The sequence below is a fragment of the Rosa chinensis genome, chromosome 2 (assembly GCF_002994745.2).
Source record: "Rosa chinensis cultivar Old Blush chromosome 2, RchiOBHm-V2, whole genome shotgun sequence".
Classification (NCBI taxonomy): domain Eukaryota; kingdom Viridiplantae; phylum Streptophyta; class Magnoliopsida; order Rosales; family Rosaceae; genus Rosa; species Rosa chinensis.
The window spans coordinates 23,106,392-23,113,174 of record NC_037089.1 but is presented as its reverse complement, the minus strand read 5'-3'; the positions used below and the strand labels follow the sequence as shown (position 1 = coordinate 23,113,174).

General features: G+C 37.3%; 1 long non-coding RNA gene across 1 annotated transcript; it reads right to left on the bottom strand.

Annotated features, from left to right (window-relative positions):
* Positions 1-258: 258 nt before the first annotated feature.
* Positions 259-2,120, bottom strand: LOC112190961. Its single transcript, XR_002932721.2, has 3 exons — positions 2,064-2,120; positions 1,018-1,039; positions 259-451 (listed from the first exon to the last, which is right to left on the bottom strand). It is a non-coding gene; the product is annotated as an uncharacterized LOC112190961 (long non-coding RNA).
* Positions 2,121-6,783: the final 4,663 nt, after the last annotated feature.

Sequence of the window (6,783 nt, the reverse complement as noted above, 5' to 3'; positions counted from 1 at the left end):
AGAAATTAAAATTTAGTGTTTTCTTGGTAACGTTATGGAGTTCTGATTTGGCTGTTAATCTAATTTCATATAAATCTCATATTCACAACCACACTAAATTTGAAACAGAGCAATCCACTAGTGAACAATGATGTTAACAGTGAAGCCCATATCGATCAACATCCTAAATTATATATACACACAAAAACAAAGCTCAAGACAGAAAATAGGAAACTCATTTCAATGAAGAGCAACGCTTTAAATGTTCAAAGGAGTCGGTATGCAAGATAACGAAATTAAGGAAGGAGAACATAGCCTGGAATTCCCAAACAAACTAAATAAAAAATAAAATAAAAAATGAGAGCCGATTACTCAACTGTAAAGAAGACGACCAGGTTGAGATAGAAGCCCCAAAGATGGATGATTGCACCTTTGAACAGTTCAGATTGCAACCATACCCAGCACTTGACACCTAAATCACCAAAAACAAAAACAAAAAAAGAACTATCATTTGCTGATTCAGTGAGTAGTGATTTCATATCAGAAACCAACCAGTAATCGAAGAGCCATACAAAGCCATCAAAACTCAACTCCACTACTAAAACATACACCGAAAAATTGTTCTCTGGTAAAATAAAAAAGAAAGAAAGACAAAGTAGCAGAGAGCACAAAACATAAATCCATAACCGATGAAAGACGACAAAACATGAATTATAAAAGCAATAAACTGGAATATGTTTAAAAAATAAAAAATAAAATAAAAAAGCAAACAACTGGAATATGAATTATTCTATGTATGATCTACTGTGTATGAACCAAGGAAGCACCTATTTTCAATAAGCTAATCTATTTGCATTTAATCTTCTTGAGATATTTTCTTTCTGGATGCCATATTATTTGTATGTGAGAAATACTTCATTTTCTTGTATTTTATTTGATAAGTATGATGTTGAATTAAATAAGAAAAGAGTTAAGACGCTTAGAATACCCATCGTGAAACTATATTCTAAGTTGAGTCACACAAACATGAAATCTCACCTATTTCTTCTTGCTAACAGACCTGCAATACAATAAAAAGTAGAAATAAGGATATCATACAAAGAAAAATAAATGATGCAATTGACAAAGAGAAAAATTAAGCATGCAGCTTTTAAGAATAGAAATCTATCATATAATTCATATCGAACACAAACTATAGCTATGAAGATCATGAACATGCAAAAAAGGGTCTATGAATTCAGTTGAAAGTATAAGGAAAACCGGTCTGAAGCAGAAACCACAAATAAGAGGGCAATCATATCAATGAAGCATAACAGTAATCAATATTTTCTCTCTTAGAGCTCCCCCTTTCTTAATGTGGACATAATGTTCAAATAGAAATGAAATTTTGAAATAAAGGTCCAGCTGCCTATGAAGCTATTATTTATAGTGGAAGGTACATACCCAGGTGATGGCAAGCTGGGAAAAGAGTAGAGAAAAGGCTTGGTAAAGCAGAAGAAGACGCAGCAGAGGACTAAGTTTGTTTCATATTCACAATCCCTCAAATATATGGTGATATCTGACTTTGTCAGCAAAGGAGCTTTACTTACCCAAAAGAACCTACATTTGATGAATCTAAACACAACACCCTATCTATTTAAAAAGAAAAACAAAAAGAATTGTCTTTTTAGCCGAAAATATCTAACTTGATCTCATCGAACTAAGACAGAAACACTAATCTTATTCTCGCAACTCATTCAATCAACTCAGCTAATAACAGCAAAAGACCTTTGATCAATTCCATACAATGATCCAACAGACAATTATAACAGTCAATTAACTACCATGTCTCATTGTGTACAACCAAAAATTAGAAAAAGTGGAGCCATAAAATGGTTTGAGATTATCAAACAGATACTAAAATAAGAACTGTGAGTGCTGCCATAATCTAAATCCCCTCTGCATAAATGCATGTTGATTATAAACAATATATAAAAGCCAATCAAAAAGATCACTAATTAATCACAGCTTGTCCCCAAAAGTTTTTTTTTTCTTTTCCGGTAAAGCAAATAAGATCGATATATATAATAGAGAATGAACCAGACCTTGAGATGGCTGATTTCACTTTAACAACCTACGTTGTTTATGCTTCAGAATAAAACTAATACTGGGATAATGGCATTTGTCCTGCAAGTCAAATTAAGCAACAATGTTCAAGGGTAGACAAATACAATGTCAATTCATATCATTAGAATCGTAATTACCTCTCTTGGAAGAGCCCTCATAATAGTCAGAGTAGTCATATACAAAACATAATTACTTCTACACTTCTCAAACACAAAGCATCTCTAACAAAATTACATTCACCAAAAGTTTCCATTTTCTACTTAGAGGCCGATCAATCCTAACAAAATCATAATCATGAGTTTCCAGGAACTATGTTTATGTTCTAAGCAAAGAAAGGTCCAAACTTTACTTACAACGTTCATAATCGACAGGTCTCAGAACTTCCCCTATAATTTGACCAACACTTTGAAGCGACTTCAAATCATCTTCAGTTTTCCCAAACTCCTTAGCTCCTCGCAAGTTTTCTCACACTGCAAAACCCAAAACATGCAATTCAGACCCAAACAAATTCCTCATACCATCTAAAATTTCCCAATTCACACAGAAACCCACTACCCAGAAACTACATCAACCAAAATTAACAGCTAGGGCATAAAATCGGCTGAATTGAAAATCAGAATGGAAACCCTATACTAAAAATTGAACAAATTGGGAACATTTGTAGTTGGATAGAAGAGGGTTTGGAGTGCGAATCTGACCTGCGCGGACTCAGGAGTCGAGCTCCTTATGCTGGAGTAACCTCTTCAGGTAATCATTGATGGCGGTTCGACGTCGTACAACGTCCTTCGTCTTGGTCAAGGTCATCGCGGTGGTGTTGGGGTCTGAGAGGTTTTTGGGAAAAGAAGAAATCTGAAAGCTGCTGCGTCCAATAAAGCTTCGCTTTTACCTTTTAGGGGGAGTTGAAAATTGGGGAGGAGGGAATCTGAAAATTAGATGAGGAGGGAGGTGAAATTTGGGGGAGGAGGGAAGTGAAATTTGGGGAGCGAGGGAGCGAGAGCGCGAAGTAAAATTTAGGAGCTGTTTTTGGAATTAAAGTGAAATTTGGGGAGCGAGGGAGCTCGAGAGCGAAGTGAAATTCCCTCCAACCAGCTGAAAAATTTTGGTTACTATAGCAAAATCACTTGTTATAAAGTCTAGAAACATCAGTGACCCAACATAAATGGTCACTACTACTAAAATTTTTGGTCATTAAAAGTGTTAGTGACCGGCTGGCAATAGTGGTCACTAATTCAATACTATTTGTGACCAACATTAATGTGGTCACTGACAATTTGGTCACTAATGCCAGAATTTGTTGTAGTGCGATCTCTTCACCGCTAGATTTGCGGATTGTCACTTTTATGAGACAGTCTTCCTGTCGTTAGGGGGAGATAAGAATATAAATGTTCAACAGAAATGACAGGAATTGTTGTGGTTTGTCCCCACTTTGTCTCATCTTGATCCCCGAACCGTACAACCTGAAATTGAAGTGCGGAGAATTCTCGATCTTCAGAATGTATTCAGAACGTAGCAGATTCGATGTCTGATGCATTTTCTGATATCGCTAAAGTGAAGAGATCACACATACATGCTGCAAATGTACCTGCAAGGATTGAAGTCCCTAAAAATAGAGGACATGGGGCGGCCGCCCACAATGGTGATGGTGTAGTGGCTCAGGCCGGGCTCCCTACAAGGAAGCGTGGGAGGCCCAAATGTTCGATGGATTCTCGTCCAAGAAAGAAAGCGAGTTTGACACAAAATAATTCACTAATCATCGATGTGAATAATCCAACTCATGAGAATATTCCGGATCATGGTTATGTCCAAGAGACATCATTGAGGGACGCTCCAATGTCAGAACCAATTCCAGAGAATAGGGAGATCTCCATGAATTACACTTGTGTACATGAGATGATAAATAGAAACACTATTTCTATTGATGATGCATTTGCATATCATGTTGCAAAAGGAATTATAGAGTATGATGATATCGAACCTCGCTCGGTCGAAGAATGTCAACGAAGAGCGGATTGACCTAAATGGAAAGGTGCGATCCAGGCTGAATCAGATTCGCTAGCAAAGAGATAGGTATTTGGGTCTATAACGCAGACACCCCTAAATATAAAGCCTGTTGGCCATAAATGGGTCTTTGTTAGAAAGCGTAATGAGAAAAATGAGGTGGTTAGATATAAAGCCTGCTTTGTGGCGCAAGGTTTCTCACAACGCCCTAGAATCGACTACGAGAAGACATATTCCCCCGTAATGGACATTATAACGTTCCGCTACCTTATCAGTTTGGTAGTTTCCGAAAAACTTGACATGCAGCTTATGGATGTGGTTACAGCATATCTCTATGGAGATCTAGATTCAGAGATATATATGAAAGTTTCAGATGGACTTCAACTACCCAAATCAAGTGGCTCTAAACCACGGAGCCTGTATCCAATAAGATTAAAACGCTCACTATATGGATTAAAACAATCCGGATGGATATGGTATAACCGTCTAAGTGACTACTTAATTGGGAAGGGATATATTAACAATAAAATATGCACATGCGTGTTCATTAAAAGAACAAGTTACGGATTTGCAATTGTAGCAGTTTATGTCCATGACATGAACCTAATTGGAACTCTAGATGAGTTAAAAGAAAGGGCTAAATACAAATTACTACCCTGTTGTTTAGGTCCAAAATCAATTCAGTCCCTGAATTTATAATTTCATTAAAAACACCCCTGCACTTTCAATTTTGATCTAATAGGTCCAATTTGTTAGTTTTCCGACAATTGAGTTATTTAACTTGTTAATGTGGCTCATATATGGCCTATGTTTTATGATGTGGTGTCGAGGTGGTCTGCATAGTCAATTTAGGAGTGAGTCCTACTATTGAAAATAAATAGTTTTTCAACAAATAATCGAACTATAACTTGAACTCATAACAAAATATTAACGAATCGGACCTATTAGATCAAAATTGAAAGTGCAGGGGTGTTTTTGATGAAATTAGAAGTCCAGGGACTGAATTGATTTTGGACATAAACCACAGGGTACTAACTAGTATTTAGCCCTAAAAGAAACTGCTAAATATTTGAAATCCAAATTTGAGATGAAAGATCTTGAGAAAACACGGTTTTGTCTCGATTTAGAACTCGAGCACTGTAGTGAAGGGATTTTAATCCATAAGTCTGCATATACTCAAAACATTCCAAGGTGCTTTAATAAAGATAAAGCAAAGCCTGTGAGTACTCCCATGATTGGTTGTAGTCTTGAGCCCAGAAAATATCCGTTTCATCCAAAGGATGAGGATGAAGAGTTATTAGAGGCCGAAGTACCCTATCTAGGTGCAATAGGCGCATTGTTGTACTTAGCTCAATGTATAAGACCAGACATCTCATTCGCAGTGAATTTGTTAGCTCGACATAGTTCTGGGCCAACACGCGGCCATTAGATTATTGTAAAGACAATCTTCCGATACTTGAAAGGTACGATTGATATGGGCCTATTTTATCTCTACAGAGAGAAGAGGAATGACAGAAAATTGGGATCAGACCCCAAGAGGCAAGTCACCGCCGTCCAAGGCATTGCTGCCGCCGTCCAAGGTGGTCGACGTACATCCTCCTCCTCCCCACCATCAAAATGACAACGATGTTTTGATGGGTTTTGCTGATGCAGGGTACCTCTTTGACCCTCGCAAAGGTCGCTCCCAAAAGGGTTATGTCTTTACCATGGGAAGCACTGCGATATCTTGGAGGTCTACAAAACATACCCTTGTTGCTACTTCCTCAAATCATGCAGAGATTATTTCTCTACATGATGCCATGCGTGAATGTATATGGCTAAGGTCTGTAATTAGACATATTTGAGGAAGTTGTGGTTTGAAGTCTACCACGCATGAACCTACATGCATTTATGAGGATAATGCAGCTTGTATTGAACAAATGAAGTTAGGCTTCATTAAGGGCGACAACACATCAAGGGCGACAACACCAATGCAAACATACATCGCCTAAGTTCTTTTATAATCAACAACAACAATCACTTCTAAAGATTGAAGTAAATCAAATCCGAGCAGAGGATAATGTAGCGGACTTATTCATTAAGCCGTTACCTAAATCCACCTTCAAGAAACATGTGAAGAGCATCGGATTGAGAAAGTTATCTGAACTCCTATGATTGTAGTAATCAGGGGGAGATATCGACATCAGGGGTAGGTATGATGTCTACATGCTCGATCTCGAAGAGTGAAGGATGTGTTGCACTCTTTTTCTCTTCTTCGAGTATGTTTTTGTCATATAGGGTTTTTCACTAGAGCAAGGTTTTAACGAGGTAACGAATGAAGCGTCACCACCAAGTTTGAGCGGCACAAGGGGGAGTGTTGAAGGATGTTGACATTGGTGTGCCTTATCAAACTAGGATTAATTCTATGATTGTAATAGGAGAGAAGATTCTAGAATTCCTAGTCCTATTCGGTATAGTTTTCCTTGTATTATTAGAATATGTACTTTGTAACCCCCATATATAGGGCTTCTATTATTAATAGTGAAACACACAATTCTCTCATTAATCTCTCTCAAATCTCTCATTCTTAAACACAGAGCTGCTTACTGGGAAAATTGAGACGCTCTCTGTTACATGGAGTTGTAAACGGATCAACTACACATAATTTTATGAGGTTCTAAACAATTAATTACCAAAAATTTTTATACTAAAAGTAAAGTA